Below are 22129 nucleotides of genomic sequence, written 5' to 3' on the forward strand. Positions count from 1 at the left end.
TCTATTATTTTTCACTTTATGTTTCTGTGTGGGAGCAAACTGTCAAAATCTTTACTTAATGTATGCTAAACTGATCTTCTGTATATAAAGAGAATCGAAAATGAATCTTGATGTGAATGGAAGGGGAGATGGAGTGGGAAAGGGGAGGGTTGTGGGTGGGAGGGACGTTATGGGGGGGGAAGCCATTGTAATCCATAAGCCGTACTTTGGAAATTTATATTCATTAAATAAAAGTTAAAAAAAATTTTCCAAAGTACAACTTTTGCATTATAGCAGCTTTTCCCCCCATAACCTCCCTCCCACCCACAACCATCCCATCTCCCACTTTCGTTCCCAACCCATTACTCATCCTGATTCATTTTCAATTATCTATATACAGAAGATCAAGTTAGTATATACTAGGTACAAGATTCATTTTTAATTATCTTTATATACAGAAGATCAATTTAGTATATACTAAGTAAAGATTTCAACAGTTTGCACCCACACAGAAACACAAAGTATAAAGTACTGTGTGAGTACTAGTTATATATTCACATAGTATAAAGCATTAAGGACAGAGATCCTACGTGGGGAGTAAGTGCACAGTGACTCCTGTTGTTGATTTAACAATTGACACTCTTATTTATGATGTCAGTAATCACCCAGGGCTCTTGTCATAAGCTGCCAAGGCTATGGAGCCTCTTGAGTTTGCCAATCCAATCTTATTTAGACAAGGTCATAGTCAAAGTGGAAGTTCTCTCCTCCCTTCAGGGAAAGGTACCTCCTTCTTTGATGGCCCGTTCTGTCTGCTGGGATCTTTCATTTAGGTGTTTTTTTTTTTTTTTTTTTGCCAGAGTGTCTTGGCTTTCCATGCCTGAAGTACTCTCATGGGCTGTTCAGCTAGATCTGAATGCCTTAAGGGCTGATTCTGAGGCCAGAGTGTTGTTTAGGATATCTGCCATTCTATGAGTCTGCTGTGTATCCTGCTTCCCATGTTGGGTTTTTATTTCCTTTTTAGTTCTATCAGTTAATATTAGCAGACACTAGTCTTGTTTATGTGATCCCTTTGACACTTAATCCTATCATCATGATCAATTATGAACTGACATTGATCACTTTGACTAGTAAGATAGCATGGTATATGCCACCCCTATGGGATTGAATTGGAATCCCCTGGCACGTTTCTAGCTCTGCCATTAGGGGTAAGTTTGATTGAGCAGGTGCTGAACTGTATGTCTCCTCCCTCTCTTATTCCCACTCTTAAATTTAACAGGGATCACTTTTCAGTTAAATTTAAACACCTCAGAATAATTGTGTGTTAATTAAAGAGTTCAACCAATGGTATTAAGTAGAACAAAAAATACTAAAAAGAATAAAGCATTAAGTTGTTCCTCGACAGTCAGGACAAGGGCTGATCAAGTCATTTCACTTCAACAGATTTCCTTTTAGGTGCTCAGTTAGTTGTCACCGATGAGGGATAACATATGATATTTGTCCCTTTGGGTACATTTCCAGTCTTTTAAAATAAACTGGAGCTTTTGAAGGCAGGATCCATGTCATTGCCATTACTCTATTTCCAGTGTTTAACAGAGAAAATGGCTATGTGGTGTGTCTATTTAGCTAGGTCTATAATCAGGAGAAAATAGTGGCTCTTTTTCCAAAGGTGATACAAAAAATCTGCATTTGGAAATCTGAGCAGCTGAAGTAGAGCTAAAGCAGTTGCTGAGGGAGTCAAATGTTAGGGTATGTTAAATATTATTTTTAAGCTCATTGCATTATAATTTTCTCACTGTATATCATAACCTGTATTTATTTTTCATAGGAATTAATGGTTCAGGAGTCCAGAAGAATGGGTGGTGGATAATGCAAGCACTAGTGCAGACTTGAGGTACAACAGTGAAATATGATAAATGAACATATTGTGAAGATTTCTCTTGGTGAACAGTAGCATTTAAGTGTTTTTGTTGTAAGTAAAATGTGTGAAAGTAGACAGCTTTCCGCATACCACTATCTTGGCCTACCCTATGGATATTTCTTAATATAATTTTAACCAATTTTTATTCAAGAACAACTGAAGGAAATAATGCACTTTTGGGGTAGGAGTCAAATATATACATTTAAGTACTTGAATCTTTCTATATTGGCCACTTAAATTCTTAGTGTAAAATTTGTACTTGACACTTAAATTCATTGTGATAACATATTGGTCTTATAATTTTGTCATAAAGCCAATTCCAAAAATGTTGGTCATTGGTACATTTATAAATTAGCTTTAAAATCTGGTTACAAAATAATTACATATAATATGATTCAATTTCATATAGAAAATACTTAAATATATTTCTGTATGTGAATGACTCAGTATAGGAAAAAAACTTCAAGGTTCCATACATGAGTTAGTTCTAGGTGGTGAATATTGAGTATTACTTTATTTATTTCCTTGCAAATTCCCAATTTCCCTTTTTTTAGCAAATGAAATAATTTGTTTTCAAATAATACTTTGTATTATGTTTGGATTTTATGACTTTAAAAAATGATCCTTTGATATTTTTAAGAGTTGGAAAGTTAGTGCACAGTAAAGATAAGATGTCATTTAAAAAAAAGATCTCATTTAATTTTTATGCTAAATAAATGAAGTTTGTTTTTTTCCATTGGTAATGGACCTGCTTTCATGTACTAACTGATGAATATTTTATTCTTCTCTTCTTCAATGCCTTCATAGTCTTCCTTTGGCCCAAGAAAGACAAATTAACTTTCATGTCTCAGGAAGAGTATAATAGAGGTGAACCAAAGAACAAACAAGATAACTCACAAATTGAGGTTCAAAGTAAGTTTTCAAAATTGGAGACAAAGTGACATTCTGTTTTCACTTATGGTAACACAAGGTTGGATGATCTGCATATCATTATTTCTATGTGGATAGATGATTATGGAAAATGTTTGCCAATTACTTCTTCTCCATCCAATGTCTATTGACCTCATGATACTATATTGACTCCCAGACACTAATTGTCTCCCATCATAGAAAAGTGGAGGTTATTTAAATTGATTGAAAAAGCCTTGAATTAGAAAAAATAAGGTTTAAATAGAGATTATTTGCACTGATAGAAAAATCAAAGTAATTTGTATTTTCTTTTTGCTGATTTTAAAGTCTGAAGTAGGTATTTGTTACATTTTTTGTCTAATACAAACCCTAAAATCAAAGGTTACTTTTGTGGGTTCTTCCAAAATCCCTTAGTATTATAATCTCATAGTTTTAAGTCATTGGAAGTAGTAATACTGAGTGGAAAATCCAAACTTTTATCTCCCCCAAACCACATAGAAAATTCTTGATTATGAGTCTAGCAGTCTTATTTGGGCAGCCATTCATCTGAATTAACAACATATTAAGCCTATTTCTCCCAGAAGGCACATTATAATCAAGTGCATGAGATTGTATTAAACATTAACAGTGAGGGCAATGTTCATCTTTGTTAAAATTGCTGTCAAACTTTCAGACATCATAATTTTCCTTTGTTCATTCATGTGATGCACATATATTTATCACATGTCTACTGTATAAGCAAACATCATGTAGATGCCCCATCCCAGAGCCCATGATTTGTTTAGTTGACAATGTGAATACTGGAGGTAAAATACTGATGAGGAAGACATTGAAGACTTTACAAGTTCCTTTAGAAAAATCATGCCCATGGGAAATCAACTATCCTTATAATGGAATCCCTGCTTATATTGCCTATGGACTGGGGCTCAACCAGAGTCTTTCTAAGGAAAGTAGATTATTTCAAGTGGCCAGATCTTTGCTCCCAAGCTATTTCAGTTCCATTTCCCACCTCAGTCTTATGATTGACTCTGTTTCTTGCTTCAGTGCTTGTTGACTTAGATACCTTGACCTTTTAATTTTGGTGTAGGTAATATCCCTGAGGTCCTTTCTTGTACACTCTCATAATTGTTTTTAAATTCTTCACAGCCAATAATTACAAATTTAGTGTCCTGTTGACATAGTCTGTGAAATGAAAATCAATATTTAAAAGCAAAGTGCTTGGGGTGAGCATTTGGCAGTGGTTAGTATACCACTTGTGATGCTTGTATCCCACATTGGAATGCCAGGTTTCTTGTCCTGGATTGGTGCTCCTGATTCAGCTTCCTGCTAATGCATACCTTTGGAGACAGCACATGATAACTCAAGTACTTGAGTTCCTGCTATCTATGTAGGCGACCCACATAAAGTTCCATGCTCCTGGCTTTAGCCTGGCCCACCACTGACTGTTATGGGCATTTTGAGGGTGAACCAGAGTGAGAGATCCCTTCTTTCTGCCTTTCAAATAAGTAAATAAATAAGTACACAAATACATAATTTTAAAAAGCTGCTTTACATAATATTTTCATAATTTTAGTTCCTTTTTACTTGAGATGTTATGCATGGGATAGAAATCTTATTCTTTAATTGAAATGCATAAATAGTGTATGCAGTAGGAAGAATATGAAAACTGGACATGCATTCATGGCTTTTAGGAAATTTGGGATAATCTTGATTGTGTTGATTATACTGTTAATATAACATTTCAATATCACTGTTAATTAAAAATGTAGTTGTATTTGGCAATGCCCACAGTTATGAAATCAGGAAGAGATGGTTGCTTAGCTACAGCTAATTTGGAGTGGTTATTTTAAATTTTCATTGGAAAATAAAAAAATGTTGAGAATGAAAACTGATAATTTAATTTTCTGAGTACAATAATAGTGGTATATTAAGAAAATTTTACCTGCTAAGCAAGTGTATCTATTTCTCCCATCAGCTTTCAAATTGTTACTTTGAAATATTACAAATCTTTCTACACAACTGGGATGGTTTTTGGTAGGATACTACTTTTATAAATATATAACTTTGATCTTATGTAAAATAAACAAGCTTGATTACAAAATTAAAACAATTTGTTCTTATTGCATAGTTTTACAGGATTAAAAGCAATATGATTTTAATGTTCACAGAGGGCAACCAAACAAATTAAAACAAGAATGAATTGTTGTCTGCCTCAGATTTTACTATATTACTCTTTTATTTCTCTTGTAGTTTCCTCAAAATTTACATCAATCTTCTCCTCTTTTGGCAGTATAAATTGTCACAAAACACCCACCACAATCATGCTTTAAAATTAAGGATTAATGATGATGTCTTCTCATTGAATCAAAACCCAGAGGCAGAAAATTAAAAGACAGGGTGCTCACACGTGAAAGTTATATCTATATGGCAAGTAGTTAATCACGGACTCACTTCTGCTAGAACTGGAATGAATGTTTTTCCATTCTGACCCTTTCTGTTTGAAGGTTTGTTTTTTAATTATTTTTTCTTTAGAGTATCCTGTTTCTTTTTAACCATTGCTTGTGATGCCGAATATAGATAATGTCTTTTAGTCTATTGTGTAAGACTATGAGTTAGCTTCTTCTTTATTTATCGATTTATTTATTTATTCTTTAATTTTTATTTAATGAATGCATTTTTTACATAGACACAACTAGGAATATAGTGGTTCTTTCCCCCACACCCCTCCCCCAGCTCCCATCCCACCTCCCTCTCCCTCTCCCATCTCCATCTCCATTATGGTTCATTTTTATTTTGCCTTTATATACAGAGGACCAACTCCATGCTAATCGTAGACTTCAGCAATTTTCACCCACGCATACACACAACATATATAGTACAGTTTGGGGAGAGAATTTGCAGTCGATCCTCATATTACAATTCAATGGGGACAGAGGTCCTACATGGGGAGCCAGTGCACAGTGACTACTGTTGTTCCTTTAACAATTAACACTCTTTTTTATAATGTCAGTGATCATCCAAGGCTCTTGCCATGAGCTACCAAGGCTATGGAAGCCTTTTGTGACCATAGACTTCGTCGTTATTTGGACACGGCCATAAGCAAAGTGGATGTTCTCTTTTCCCTTCAGAGAAGAGAGTCTCCTTCTTTGATGACCCCTTCTTTCCTCTGAGGTCTCACAGAGATCCTCTGTGTAGGATATTTTTTTGTCCAAGTCTTGGCTTTCCATGCTTGAAATGCAAGTCTTGCAGGCCTTTCAGTACAACCAGGAAGCCTTAAGGGTTGATTCTGAGGTCAGAGTGTTATTTACTGCGAATGTAATTCTAAGAGTCTGCTGTGTGGACTACTTCCCATGCTGGTTGTTCCTTCCTTTTTAATTGTATTATTTTTACCAGGTACTTGAAGTTATTTATATCATCACTTTTAAACTTAGACTGATCTATCCGTTGCCTTTAACATTTAATATGATCGTTTTAACAGTGCCACCAATTCTTATGGGTTTGGAGCCCCATGACTAGTTCTTAGGCTGTACCCTTAGAGGTAAGTTTGTATGACTACATGCAGAACTAGACTGTTTTACAGTTATAGACTACCTCCTCCATCTCTTATTCCCCCTCTTATTTTTAACTGGGATCTTTTTCCAATTGCCTTAAAATACATATAATTAATTCTGTGTTACATAGAGAGTTCAGCATATAGTATGAAGTAGAGAAATGAGAGAGAAGGAAAACAGAGGAAAAACCCAACAAAACAGAACAAAAAGTATATACATAGTAAAAAGTAACAATGGTTAACTGTCCCTTGACAATCAGGTCAAGGATTTTTGAAGACATTGAATATAAAAGTGACATTTTTTTTTGACAGGCAGAGTGGACAGTGAGAGAGAGAGACAGAGAGAAAGGTCTTCCTTTTGCCATTGGTTCACCCTCCAATGGCCGCCGTGGCTGGAGCGCTGCAGCCGGCGCACTGCGCTGATCTGATGGCAGGAGCCGGGTACTTATCCTGGTCTCCCATGGGGTGCAGGGCCCAAGCACTTGGGCCATCCTCCACTGCACTCCTGGGCCACAGCAGAGAACTGGCCTGGAAGAGGGGCAACTGGGACAGAATCCGGCTCCTTGACCGGGACTAGAACCCGGTGTGCCAGTGCCGCAGGTGGAGGATTAGCCTAGTGAGCCGCGGCGCTGGCCTAAAAGTGACAATTTTGCTTCTATAGCTTTCATTTTAGGTGTGCCCTTAATTCTCCCAAATCAGGGATAACATATGGTGTTTGTCTCTTTGGAACCGGGTCATTTCGCTAAGTATGAGGTTTTCCAGATTGCTCCATTTTGTTGCAAAGGACTGAATTTCATCCCTTTTGCTGCTGTGTAGTATTGCATAGCATACATATCCCACAATTTCTTTATCCATTCTTTGGTTGATGGACATTTAGGTTGCTTCCATGTCTTAGCTATTGCGAACTGAGCTGCAGTAAACATGGAGGTGCAGTGAGATTGCTTCTTTAGAAGGGTCTGAATGTTGTCAAGGCATCCTGGACACCTGGATGGATACTGTTATCAGATGTGATACTGAGGTTCTTCCTTAGGAAAGAGATATTTTGTTCTCATTTTATGAGCTAGAGAAGGCATGCATGTCTGCCTGGACTGAAGGAGAAGTGGACCTAAAGAATTTCTATTTTCTCCTTCATGATTAACAACCTAGTTCCCTTGAATATAGAGGTAGCTAATGAAATGTCATTATAAGTTTTGATGTACAATATCTGGAAAATTCCTTACTACAGGTATTTGGAAAGTAGACATGATAGTTGGAGCTTCAATAGCCAAATCAGATCAATGTTGACTGTGTGAATGGAAGCCACATTATAAGTATTGAAGAGCACAAAGAAAGGGCTATACAGAAAGATAATAACCAGAAATTCCTTTAACAGTCCTAGAGCTATTATTTCCAGATTTCTTTTGTGTAAAGGATACAAATCTAACCTACTTAATTTTTATCTCTGTTATTGGCAATGAGATACAACTCCTACCTACTGCATCTTTTTTTCTTACTGTTTTCCAATTTTAATTTTGTTTTTATCATTTTTGACATTTAATAGTAACTTATTTTTATGTATTAAAACTTCTGTATGTTTATAGCTTCTATTTTTAGGTTAATTGCTATAAACACTTTCTCAGGGACAGGTTATAAAGCTACCCACTGTATTCATCAGGATAGTCTATACTGTGCTTCAGAAACAAATCGGCTTTGGCATCTCAGTAAATTAATGCAATAAAAATTCATATTTTTTCAAACAAAATCTGATGTGGGTCAGGCAATTCTCAATGTTGTAACTGAGCCATCTGGATCACAGGGCTTCCAAATCATTGCAGCAAAGGAAGAGAGAAGTAGAGAAAACACATTGACTCTTAACTGCCTTGGTGTATAAGTAATACAAACCATCAGCTTACCTAACTTAATTTGAGGATCTGTCATGAGAGGATCATATGGATATTTGATGTGTGCCAATAAATTGTGATGTTTCCCTGTCTCTATTTGTCCCTTAATTCCATAATCTACAAATAATTTACTATGGTGTATGATATCAGGCAGAAGTCCGCACTGGTTGAGCAGTGCCAATGAATGCTTGATTTAATTAGGACACACCCCTCAACATTGTCCTTTCTGGGGCTAGTGCTGTGGTGTAGTGAGCAAAGTCTTCACCTGCAATGCCAGCATCCCATATGGGTGCAGATTCAAGTCCTGGCTGCTCCATTTCTGATCCAGCTCTCTTCTATGGCCTGGAAATGCAGTATAAGATGGCCCAAGTCCCTGGACTCTGCGCCCGTGTGGGAGACCTGGAAGAAGCTCCTGGCTCCTGGCTTCAGATTGGCCTAGCCTATGGAAGACCTCTCTCTCTGCCTCTGTCTTTCTGTAACTCTGCCTTTCAAATAAATAAATAAATCTTTAAAATGATATTGTCCTTGGGGCCGGCGCTGTGGCTCACGTGGTTAATCCTCTGACTGTGGCGCCAGCATCCCATGTGGGCACCGGGTTCTAGTCCCGGTTGCTCTTCTTCCAGTCCAGCTCTCTGCTGTGGCCCGGGAGGGCAGTGGAGGATGGCCCCAAGTCCTTGGGCCCCTGCACCCACATGGGAGACCAGGAGGAAGCATCTGGCTCCTGGTTTCAGATCGGCGTGGCACCAGCCGTAGCTGCCATTTCGGGAGTGAACCAACCGAAGGAAGACCTTTCTGTCTGTCTCTCTCTGTGTCTAACTCTGTCAAATAAATAAAAAAATTGAGAAAAAAATATCTTCATTTCTATTGCTACCTGCCTAAATAAAGAAACAATTGCTTCTGAAGAAGACCTTAACCTTCTGGATTTGTATGATAAATTGAGCCCATTTAGTGCTAATGAACAGGATATTACCTGTATCTGGGGAAATTTGTTTTGCTTATTACTTTTCAGTATCTTTCACCATAAAGGTAATGCAAAATTGTCCAGCTGTTGGCGATGTTATAGGAAAAATTTTCTGTCAACTTTCCTGCATGTCTTATATACATTTTTGATATTTGACAAATTGACCAATTAGAAATAATGTTCACCACCATTCCTTCTGGGTAAGAGATTATCTCTGACCCTTCACTGTGCCTATCTGCCCCTCACTGGTGACACTATCCATAATTGTGGGAAGTGTGAGCCCTTCACTTGTTGACAAGTGAGAAGCAGCCACAGTTCCATTAGTAGTCTTTGTGAATTACAGCTTGAGACATAAATACAGTAAATATACAGTAAATTTATCAGCAAACCTCTTTCGATTGCTGTATTTACAGTCTAATGTCAGAGACCTCAATAAATTTTGGTAAAGCCCATTTCCCATCAAAGTATATCTGGAATATCTGCGGGCACCACACAGAGAATTTTAACTTCAACTTTTGTGATAAATAGGGAGTACTTGGCATAGCAATTTGTCCCCTTGGGAGACAAAGGACAGATTCACATGTGGCTATTTTGTTTGGAACTAATAAAACAAAATACAAGCTTGGTGTAATGCTGTGGCATAGCAGGCTTGGTAGCTGCCTGCAACACCAGCATTCCACATGGGGCGCCGGTCCCAGCTAATCCACTTCCGATTCAGCACTCTGCTAATGCACCTGGGAAAGCAGCGGAGGGTGGCCCAAGTCCTAGAGCCCTTGCACCAACACGGAAAACCCAGATGAAGCGCCTGGCTCCTGGCATTGGCCTGTCCCAGCTCTGGCCCTTGTGGCCATTTGGAGAATGAACCAGAGGACTGAAGGTTCTCTCTCTCTCTGCCTGTTTCTCCATCTCTGTCTGTAATTATTTAAATAAGTAAATAAATATTTAAAGGAAAATAAAAAGACAAGCCTGGGGGAGGGTGTCTTTATTTTGAAATTTATGCCTGTATGAACTCTGTGAATGAAGACAGGTGACTAAGTTCTCCAGTATACATAAAAAACTCTCTTGTTTTCTCCAGCAAAGCATGTTTTAGGCACCAGCTCGGGAATGCTGCTAGGCTTTAATCTCTGCATAGTTGCATGCAGGTTGAGAGACCTCTAGCTATCTCCACAGATGAGGGATGGTAGCAAAGTCCTAGGCTTTCATACCTGCTTCCATTGATCAAAGATGCTGGGAAATTTAAGTTGTTCAGACAGATGCTGATAAGGTCTTTGTACTCCTAAGTGGTTCATTTCCCTTTATATCTAAAAAAAGCATTACAAGATTTTTATTAGACCATTTACATATTTTTGCATTTACAATAGTTTGCTTATGATTGCTTTGTAGTATGTTCTAGCACTTGAAGAGCAATTCTTCCTTTTTTCTTCCTTTCTAATTTGGCTTAGAAATTTGTGGATCTTTAGTCGTTTTATAAGGAAATAATTATAAATTTGTCAAAAAAGACCCATTTGTAACAATGACAAAAATTAAACTAAAACACTTGCATGACTCCAATTACGAGCCAAGAACTTATGTAAGCATTTTTACATATGTTAATTCATTTAATGTTCAAAACTCTGTGAGATAGATGCTTTTATTTTCATATTAGACAGATGAAACTAGGAACCTATAATAAAGCAGTTTGACCTAAGTCCCTCAGTTAATAACTGATATAGTTGAAATTCAAACCAAGACCATGGTAGCCAAAGTCAATTTGTAACCACTGTTTTAAATTGAAAAATTTTTCTCTTTTTCTTTTATGTTAATTATCAGATATTTATTTTTTGATGGTTACTGTGGATGCCTATTTTCTTTTTTTTTTTTTTTAAAGATTTATGGCCGGCGCTGGGGCTCACGAGGCTAATCCTCTGCCTGCGGCGCCGGCACATGGGGTTCTAGTCCTGGTCGGGGCGCCGGATTCTGTCCCGGTTGCTCCTCTTCCAGGCCAGCTCTCTGCTGTGGCCCGGGAGTGCAGTGGAGGATGGCCCAAGTCCTTGGGCCCTGCACCCCATGGGAGACCAGGAGAAGCACCTGGCTCCTGCTTTTGGATCAACGCGCTGCTCCGGCCACAGCGCGCCGGCCTCAGCGGCCATTGGAGGGTGAACCAACGGCAAAAGGAAGACCTTTCTCTCTGTCTCTTTCACTGTCCACTCTGCCTGTCAAAAAAAAAAAAAAAGATTTTTTTTTTATTTATTTGGAAGAGTTACAGAGAGAGGTAGAGACAGAGGGAGAGGTCTTCCATCCGTTGGTTCACTCCCCAAATGACCGCAATGGGTGGAGCTGTGCCTACCCGAAGCCATGAGCCAGGAGCTTCCTCTGGGTCTTCCATGAGGGTGCAGGGGCCCAAGGACTTGGGCCATCTTCTATTGCTTTCACAGGCCAGAGCAGAAAGCTGGATAGGAAGTAGAGCAGCTGAGACTAGTACTGGCACCCATATGGAATGCTGTTGCTTCAGGCCAGGGCTTTAACCTGCTGCGCCACAGTGCCAGCCCCATGGTTGCTTATTTTCAATTGCTTTATCTGCTTAGAAGAATTATTTATATATTTTATGGGATTTGTCAATTATAGACACTGTAAATATTTCTCCAGGATTGTTACTTGTGATTTAACTTTCTCTATATGTTTTTTGCATAATTCTAGAATTTTAATATAGCCATATTTATTAATACTTTAACATATTATTTTCACATTATTTTCATTCAAATATGGTAAAGATGCTCTCCTATATTATATGAGAAATAATTCTGTTTTGTAATTGGTCTAATTTCTTTGGATTTGTGGACTTTGAAAAGACAAAGAGAAGGAGAAAGGAGGTAATTTTTTTAAAACTTGAATGTTGCTTAAAGCCACAACACTGCTGTTCTTTTGAAATCTGCTTATACTATATATCAATACATTTTTCTATAACTACTACTCAATAACCAGCATGTTTATACAATATTATTATAATATGATGCCATTAAGAAATAATGCCTATTATAGCAAGAGATCTGCGGGTTGGGAGGAGAGTGAGGTTGACTATTTGTTTCCCTAGCACTGTATTTACCAAGCTGTTGGCGGGCTCATGTAGTGCTGTCCTGCAGCTTCAGCCACATCTGGAACTATGTATTTATAACTATTCTCTGCCGTTTTTGTCTCCAGAATTAAGGGTGGTAATAGCTCCCCATTGTTGCTACCTTCAGATTGCTCCATCATTCCCATCAGTTTCCCTTAACCTTGTCTATCTCCTTATATGTTATCACTTTATTACACTTTTATTAATTACTCCATTTCAGTGGCCATCTGTTTCTCACCAGGCTTCTTACTAATACATGTAGCTGCAGAGGAGGGCTGCAGGAACTTGGCTACAAAGAACTTTGGCTTTTGAACACAACCCAAGCCAGAGCACGAAGTGTCAGGGAGGGACCCAGAGATCTTTCCTCTTGCTGTCCAACCTCCTCTTTATCTTTCCTAGAAGAAACCTCACCCAGATTCTAGATGGTAAAGATGCTCACTGAGGTAGGACAGAGTGTACCCTCTCTTCTCAAAATTTTATCTATCTATCTATCTATATATTTTTTTGACAGGCAGAGTGGACAGTGAGAGAGAGAGACAGAGAGAAAGGTCTTCCTTTGCCATTGGTTCACCCTCCAATGGCTGCCGCGGACGGTGTGCTGCTGCTGGCGCACCACACTGATCTGATGGCAGGAGCCAGGTGCTTCTCCTGGTCTCCCATGGGGTGCAGGGCCCAAGGACTTGGGCCATCCTCCACTGCACTCCCTGGCCACAGCAGAGAGCTGGCCTGGAAGAGGGGCAACTGGGACAGAATCCGGCGCCCCGACCAGGACTAGAAACCGGTGTGCCGGCGCCACAGGCGGAGGATTAGCCTATTGAGCTGCGGCGCTGGCCCTATATATTTTCATTTCTACTGAGAGAGAGAGAGAGAGAGAGAGAGAGAGAGATCTTGCATTTGCTGATTAACTCTCGAAATGTTTGCAACAGCCAGGGCTGGGCCAGGCTGAAGTTAGAAACCAAGTACTCCATAAGGATCTCCCACATGTTTAGCAGAGATCCCAGTATAAGAGACATCAGTGCTGCTTCCTGTGGTGTATATTAACAGGAAGTTTGAATATGAAATGAAACTGGGACTTGAATTCATGCATTCTGGATATGGATGCAGGCAGTGGTATCAAATGTCTGCTCTCAGAATTCATTCTCTTGAGGACAGAAGGGTGACAAAAGAGGACAGAATGGAGAGTATTCACCACATGTATCATACTCTTATTTATTTATTTATTGTTAAGGTGACCACATTTAATTTATTTCATATATACAGATTTAGGAACATAGTGATACTTTCCAACACTGCCTCTCTCCCCTCCATCCTCCTCCATCCTTTTTTCCTTATTCTTTCTTTTAATTTTTACAATGATCTATTTTCAGTTTATTTTATACTTATAAGATTAACCCTATACTAAATAAAGAGTTGAACAAATAGTAAGAAGCAACAGCACTGTTCCTCAACAGTAGAGAGAAGGTATGTAAACAATCATTAAATCTCAAAGTGTCAATGTTGTCATATACATTACATTTTTGATATTCTATTAGTTACCACAGACAAGGAAGATATATGAAATTTGTCTTTTTGAGACTGGATTATTTCACTAAAGATAACAGTTTCCAGTTGAATCCATTTTGTTGTGAAAGAAGGATTTCATTCTTTTTATGGCTAAGTGGAATTCCATGGTGTACATATCCCATAATTTCTCTATCCAGTCATCAGTTGATGGACATCAGGGTTGACTTCATATCTTAGTCATTGTGAATTGAGTTGCAATAAACATAGGGTACAGATCTCTCTTTCATATGCTGATTTCATTTTCTTTGGGTAAATTTCCAGGAATGGTATGGCTGAGTCATATGCTATATCTATTTTCATATTTCTGAGATATCTGCATATCATCTTGCACAATGGATGTAGCTGTTGTGAATGGGATTGATCTTAAAGTTCTTTCTCAGCCATGACATTGTCTGTGTATACAAAGGCTATTGATTTTCGTGTGTGAATTTTATATCCTACCATTTTCCCAAACTATTTTTTGAGTTCCAATAGTCTCTCAGTGGAGTCTTTTGGATCACTTATATATAGAATCATGTCATTTGCAAATAGGGGTGGCTTGATTTCTTCCTTTCCAATTTGTATCCCTTTGATTTCACTTTCTTGCCTAATGGCGCTGGCTAAAACTTCCAGGACTATATAAATAACAATGATGAGAGTGAGAATCCTTGTTTGGTTCTGGATCTATGGGAATGCTTCAGCTTTTCTGTATTCAATGGGAAGTTGGTTTGGGTTTGCCTAAATTGCCTTGATTGTTTGAGGAATGTTTCTTGATACTCAACTTGCTTAAGTTTTTTATGAAAGGATGTTGTATTTTATCAAATGTTTTCTCTGTATCTATTGAGATGACCGTATGTTTTTTATTCTTCAGTTTATTAATGTGATATATCACATTGATTCATTTGCAAATGTTGAACCATCCCTGCATACCAGGGATAAATCCCACTTGGTCTGGGTAAATGATCTTTTTGATGTGTTGTTAGATTCCATTAGCTAATACTTTGTTGAGGACTTTTACATTTATTTCTTCAGGGCTATTGGGCTATAGTTCTTGTTCTCTGTTGTTACTATTTCTGGCTTAGGAATTAAGGTGATGCAAGCTTAATAAAGGTGTTTAGGAGGATTCCCTCCTTTTGAATTGCTTTGAATAGCTTGAAAAGAGTTGAAATTAGTTATTATTAAATGTCTGGGCTTTTTGTTGGGAGGGTCTTTATTTCTGGTTAATCCCCATCTTGATTATTGTTCTGTTTAGGTTTTCTATGTGTTCATGATTCAACTTTGGTAGATTGTGTGTGTCTGGGAATCTATCCATTTCTTCTAGGTTTCTCAGTTTGTTGGCATGCAGCTCTTTGTAGTGATTCCTGATGATTCTTTTTATTTCTCTGGTATCTGTTGTTACATTTCCTATTTCATCTTTGATTTTATTGATCTAAGTCTTTACCCCTTTTTTTCAGTTAGTTGCACCAGTGGTGTATCAATTTTGTTTATTTTTTCAAAAAATAGTTCTTCATTTCACTGATCTTTGACTTTTTTAATTTCAATTTTGTTTACTTTTTCTAAAAATTTTTTTGACAGGCAGAGTTAGACAGAGTTAGACAGTGAGAGAGAGAGAGAGAGAGACAGAGACAGAGACAGAGACAGAGAGAAAGGTCTTCCTTTTGTTGGTTCACCCTCCAAATGGCCATTGCGACCAGCGCGCAGTACCGATCCGAAGCCAGGAGCCAGGTGCTTCCTCCTGGTCTCCCATGTGGGTACAGGGCCCAAGTACTTGGGCCACCCTCCACTGCCTTCCTGGGCCACAGCAGAGAGCTGGACTGGAAGAGGAGCAACCAGGACAGAATCTGGCATCCCGACCAGGACTAGAACCCGGGGTGCTGGCGCCGCAGGCGGAGGATTAGCCTAGTGAGCTGTGGTGCTGGCCTACTTTTTCTATAATTTTAATTATTTCTTTCCTCCTACTAGTTTTGGATTTGGTTTGCTGTTGTTTTTCTAGATCCTTGAGATGCATTGATAGCTCATTTATTTGGTACCTTTCCTATTTCTTCATGTAGGCATGGATTGCTATAAACTTCCCTCTTAACATTTATTTTGCTGTACCCCATAAGTTTTGATATCATGTATTGTCATCTTCAATGGTTTCCAGAAAGTTTTTGGTTTCTCTTTTGATTTCTTCTATGACCCATTGTTCATTAAGGAGCATGTGGTTCAGTCTCTATGTATTTGCATGTGTTCTAGAGACTCTTGGGTTGTTGATTTCCAATGTGGTCAGAGAACATGCATTTTGATTTTTTTGAATTTGATGAGACTTGCTTTATTGCCTGGCATGTGGTCTATCCTAGAGAAAGTTCCACACACTGATGAGAAGAATGTGTATTCTGAAACTCTGGGGTGAAAAGTTATGTAGATATCTGTTATATGCATTTGGTCCATCATGTTGATAGCTCTTTTGTTTCTTATTGATTTCCTGTCTGTCTGATCTGTATGTTGATGAAAGTGGGATGCTGAAGTCTCCCATAACTATTGTATTGGAGTCTATGTTTCCCTTTAGATCTATTAACATTTCATTTAAATAGCCAGGTGTCCTGTAATTGAGTGTGTACACATTTATTACAGTCACATTTTCCTGTTCAACTGATCTCTTAATTATTGCATAATGTCCTTCTTCATCTCTTTCAATAGTTTTTATGTTAAAGTCTATTTTGTCTGTAATTAGGATGGCAACACCTGCCCTTTTTGCTTTCCATTAGCATGGAATACCTTTTTCTATCCTTTCACTTTATGTCGTGTGTTTCTCTATTGGTAAGATATGTTTCTTATCAGGCAGCAAATAGATGGTTCTTATTTTTTAATTCATTGAGCCAATTTGTATCTTTTTACTTGAGAGTCGAGGCCAAACATTCAAGGTGACTATTTGTAAGTAATGACTTGGCCCTACCATTTTCCCATAAATATTTCTATTATTTACTTTCAATTTCTTTTGTACTTTTACTGTGGGATTTTTTGCCTTCACATTCTCTCATAATCATGGCTAACTTTCTGTGTTTCTGTGTGTAGCACATAAGTAAGCATCTTTTGTTAGGCTGAATGAGCAGTGACAAATTCTTTAAATTTTTATTTTTTATGGGAGGTCTTTATTTCACCTTAATTCATGAACAAGAGCTTTGTATGGTTCAGTATTCTGGGTTAACAGTTTTTTTTTTTTCTGTTAAGACTTGAATTATATCTCATCATTCCCTTCTAGGCTCTAGTGTTTCTGATGAGAAGTCAGCTGTGAGTCTAATTGGAGACCCTCTGAAAGTAACCTACTGTATCTCTAGCACACATTTCAGAATCTTATCCTTATGTTTTACTGTGCAAAATTTGACTACAATGTGTTGTGGTGAAGATCTTTTCTGATAACGTCTGTTAGGAGTTCTATGTGCTTCCTATAATTGAACATCCCTTTCTTCAAGTTGGGGAGGTTTCCTGTAATTATTTCACTATAGAGGCCCACTAATCCATTCTCTCTTTCCAACTGCTGTTCCCCAGACCTTCAGTCTGGACTCATGCCATAATCTCCCTTGAGGATATCAGCATGGGTTGCTGCAGTCTGTTCTCACCTCTGTCTCCAAGCTGCCACCTGCTCTGGCTCTTGGCTACTACAGTTGTGTGCTGCGTTCATGTTTGTGCTGCACATCTGCATCCTCTACACAGGTTCATGCACCCTCTACACAGGTTCATGGAATTTCTCTTCCTCTTGTAGGATTTCCAGTGATGTTTTCTGTCCAATTTTTTCCAGTGTATATTCTCAGCACCTTTATTGATGATCAGTTGACTGTTGGTGCATGGGTTTCCTTCTACAGTCTCTGTTCACTCTATTGGTCTATGGATCTATTTTTATGCCAATATCATGCTTAATACCATGCCAATACCATGTTTAATTATTGTAGGTTTGTAGATCACACAGATCTTTCAATTCTTTGGTTAATTTTATTTGGTTAAATTTATTTCCAAATATTTTATTTCATTTTTTAGTAACCATCAAAAATGCTTTCTTGATTTCTTATTTCAAATAATTTGTTATTGGTGAATGGTTTAAGCACCATGTTTATGATATTGGATCAATCATTCTGAATTTGTGTAGCTACTATAACCAGTGAGTTTTCTACTTTCTGATATTTGCTTATTGCTCACTAGCATCTCTCTCTTTCAGTTTGAAGAACCCTGTTTATCATTTATTGTAAGACTGATCTGGTGGTTATATATTCTCTCAGTTTTTATTTGTTTGGGAATCTATTTCTCCTTCACATCTGAAGAATACCTTTTGCTGGGAATAGTATTTTTTTTCCTTCAGTACTATGAAAGACTCATCTCATTCCCTGCTGGCCTGTTAGGCAAGTCTAAGGCAAATTGAGATACCTTATGTGTTATTTGCTTCTTTTTGTCTCTTGCAATTTGTGAATCCCTCTTTATATTTAAGCTTGGACAGGTTGATTATAATATGCCTCAGGGTATCTGAATTTTTAACTCTCCTTTTCTATAATATTTTACCTATGTTTTTAGTAGCACTATTAGTAAAATTTTCTTTCTATAGTATTTTTATTTTTTATATATTTTAATATTAGAACATTAAAATTTAAAAATATTTTCTATTGTACATTACTGTTATTTTAAAGTATTACCTTACTTTCTAAAAGTAAAAACTCTTAAAGATCTTTAATTTGTAATATAATTTTTCCCTCTTATTATATCAGAGAAATACTTGAATGATCAGTTGTTGACTGAATGTTGCATTAGCTTTTAATGTTCAGTTAACTTATAAATATACATGTCAAGAATAGCATGCAAGTTTCAATCAGTGACTGAAGATCTTTGGTATTTCAAGGCAAGTTTTTTTCTGAGATCATACAAAAGCCCAGAAGAATGTTGTGTTTTGATTGGTGATGGCTGTCATGGACATTGAATAGGAGAGAACTGACATGTAAGTCATCTATTTCATATATCTGTTCAAGATGGCTTACAGAAAAACCAAAATCATAGTGCTTTTGCAAGACACTAAATTTAATTGATTTATTTACTGATTACTATGCAATTAACCAGAATAAAAATTGTTTCAATATATGGAAGTAAAATACAATATTTTAGTATAAAATTCTGTACTTGATAATTCCTGACCATAAGAATCTGATTTCATAACAGGATTTTGTTAAACATTGGGGTCATCACTCTTAGTGTCCAAGTTTTTTTTTTATATATGAGACTTAATCAGAGTGGACTCTAGGATATGCATTAAAAATTCTCATTGCCATTTGCCAAATTGGTTACTGTATTCCTGATACTTTATTTCATTTAAAGTTGTCTTATAAGAAATCAAGTAATCAAATAATGCTACATTATGGCCTCAAATAATCAAAGTTTTAGTATTGAAAGTACTGATATATATGGGAGAATAAGGTGTTTACACTCAAGATTCATGTGATTCTAACATAACAAGTTTAATAACTTCAGAGGAAAAATACTTGCTAGCAAGGAAAACCTTTTGGAGAAAACTAAAATCTATGAAATCATTCACATATAAGGTAGATAATCTTATTTTATCAGGAAGGATGAGCATCTAAGATCTGGAATAAATTTTAAATCAAGAACATTGATTCCATTTCCAAGTCAAAATGACTACAGTGTAGCCAGGATAAACCTCTGTGAAGCTTTCTAATTATGCAGGGATCAAAATTTCTAGAATTTCAGTCAAGGAGATCTAGATTTGAACTTTCAGACAAATCCCTAAGTTTTATGAATGCTTCATTGTCTTGACTAAGATGAGACTAAGAGTAACTCTTAATTGAAGACATTCTTAGAAAAATCCAATGCTGGTGGTATGCGGACCCATCACCACATGTCACATAATTTTTGTGTGTGTGTGGAAGGACATGAGCTTCATGAAGCAACACTGACATTTTAAGAATATGATAATGCAAGGCAAGAAGGGAAGAAATAGATGTATGAGGAGTTCTGCAGAATTTACTATATCTCTTACTGTTTATCATATAAAATGAGACCTAATAGGAATTTTTCATAATACTCCTAATATAGAATAGATGTGATCCTTTTCTCAGTGCATTTAATTTCAAAAGTTCAATTGCATATCATTACAGTGCATTGCTGAAGTTACAAAAAATAGGTCAGTAGAGCTGTGGCCAGTATATACTGGCATGTGAGAGTGCACATCTATTTTCTCCTCTGAGTTCAGTGACATATGTTGATAGCTTGAGATTGTCCATGAGCATTTGCAGCACAAATACAGACAAATCATACAAATCAGGGTCAGGTTGGCAAACATTTAACAATGCACTGCACCAGTGATTGCATTGTAGGGGTTTCCAGTGAGAGTCTTGTGGTTTGGATTACCCAAGTCACTGCAAACATTAAAGGGAAATATTCTACATTCATTACATACACTTCAAACAGATGATTGGAGTTAATTAACCCACATAAGAGTTCTTAGAAGTCAAGAAGCAAGTTTTAACTTTAATCAAGAAACTACAGAGGTAATCAGAACAAGCTAAAACAGTCGACCTAATTTACAGAGGCCCTGACTTAAACATGTAAATTTCATCTAGTAAACAGTTGAATTTTGTATCTCAGGTACTAAATAGCGGTATTTGTATTTCTTATGTATTATTAATAATATTGTTATATGTAATAATAATAATAAAACTCATAATTGCAGTGTTTAATCTCCATGCAGTTTATCTCCTTACAAAACAGATAAGCATTTAAAAGCATTTTAGACATTATATTTTAATGGGTCAATAACTCTATCAGCCAGTGATAATATTTATAAAATCACTGTGATATTTCTTTCTCATAAAAGCAGATGCATTTATACTTCTGATACAGGGCTTAAAATGAAAGAAAACATATTATGCACTCTTAGTAATGTGTGTTGACAGTTCCATTACTTTATCCATGTACCCAGGTTCACTAAAACATGGTGGGTCACTGACCTCACCCCCTTGTTCTCAGCTAAAAAGCACAGTGAAAATGGATGCCCCATTTCCCACAGAAAAGAAAACCATGTTTTCTGGGAGCAGATTACAATTCAGTAGAAACTGATTTAAACAATGTGAGGTTTAGCAAAATAGCACACATTCACAGCACCTCTTAGTTTTCAGGTCAGCTCCTCATCTACTCTTTACAAGGTGACTATTTGACCCAAAAATAAAGTGTTCACTTTAGAGATAATAAATGGCCAACTTGCGGTTTTAAAAATTTAAATTTTCTCCTTTTTAATCTATAGTGCTGATGAATTGCAGATAAAGTTTTGTAATGTTATTTTAGTTTACTTTTACATGACTTGGATATATTCACCTTGTCTTATGAGTAACTTTTGTCCTCTAAAGTCAAAACAAACTGAAGAGGTTATTTTGATGCAATCTTCCTCTGCCATTTTCCTTCACCCTTAACACAACACAAGCCTAGAGAAGTGCATAATTTTTTTGCAAATAATATTTTATTGTCCCTTTAGTTTTTATGATAATGAGGGTGTTTGCATATGTTTCGTTGAAGAAATAATTTTAACAGTAGAGTTTGGGGAAAGGATTGGGACCTGAGAATAATGGATATAGATATAAATATCCAAATATATTTGGAAAAAAGGCAAATTTATTTTGTCTAATGTCCATTTTGATTGGGTATCTAATTCTAATTCACAGAATAATAATCAGATCATAGCTTTAACATTTTTAATGAGTTAGTTCAATATTGAACTATAGAACAGATAAACTGCCTTTTAGTTGCTTAATAAAGTTTTTTTTTTTTCACTTCTTATATAAAACCACCTGTCTATAGCTTCTGCTAAATTCACATTTTGGTAAATATTTTAAAACAAATAAGAAATGAATTAAATAAAGTAACATACTGAATATTTTTTAAAAGTTTATTTATTTAATTGAGAGGAAGAGCTACAGAGAGAAAGAGAAGGAGAGAGACAAGGAAAGAGGTCTTCCATCCTATGGTTCACTTCCCAAATTGCCACGAGAGCTGGAGCTGGGCCAATCTGAAGCCAGGAACCAGGAACAGGAAGCTTCTTCCTGTCTTCCATGTGGGGGAAGAGGCTACTGACAGAATGGGAAAAAATATTTGCAAACTATGCAACAGATAAAGGGTTAATAACCAGAATCTACAAAGAGATCAAGAAACTACACAACAACAAAACAAACAACCCACTTAAGAGATGGGCCAAGGACCTCAATAGACATTTTTCAAAAGAGGAAATCCAAATGGCCAACAGGCACATGAAAAAATGTTCCAGATCACTAGC

The 22129-nt window shown here is 36.9% G+C and overlaps 1 long non-coding RNA gene across 4 annotated transcripts in view; it reads left to right on the forward strand.

Annotated features, from left to right (window-relative positions):
- LOC138849796 (uncharacterized) overlaps window positions 1–22129 on the forward strand; it is a 56901-nt gene that overhangs the window by 26463 nt on the left and 8309 nt on the right. For 3 of the 4 annotated variants that reach the window (XR_011388989.1, XR_011388988.1, XR_011388990.1), the window contains exons 2-3: window positions 1805–1870; window positions 2705–2809. This is a non-coding gene — a long non-coding RNA (uncharacterized lncRNA). Of the gene's footprint in view, window positions 1–1804; window positions 1871–2704; window positions 2810–5096; window positions 18371–22129 lie in introns of those variants that run through there. The other variant, XR_011388987.1, reaches the window with a different exon arrangement.

The sequence above is a fragment of the Oryctolagus cuniculus genome, chromosome 5 (genome assembly GCF_964237555.1).
Source record: "Oryctolagus cuniculus chromosome 5, mOryCun1.1, whole genome shotgun sequence".
Taxonomy (NCBI): Eukaryota; Metazoa; Chordata; class Mammalia; order Lagomorpha; family Leporidae; genus Oryctolagus; species Oryctolagus cuniculus.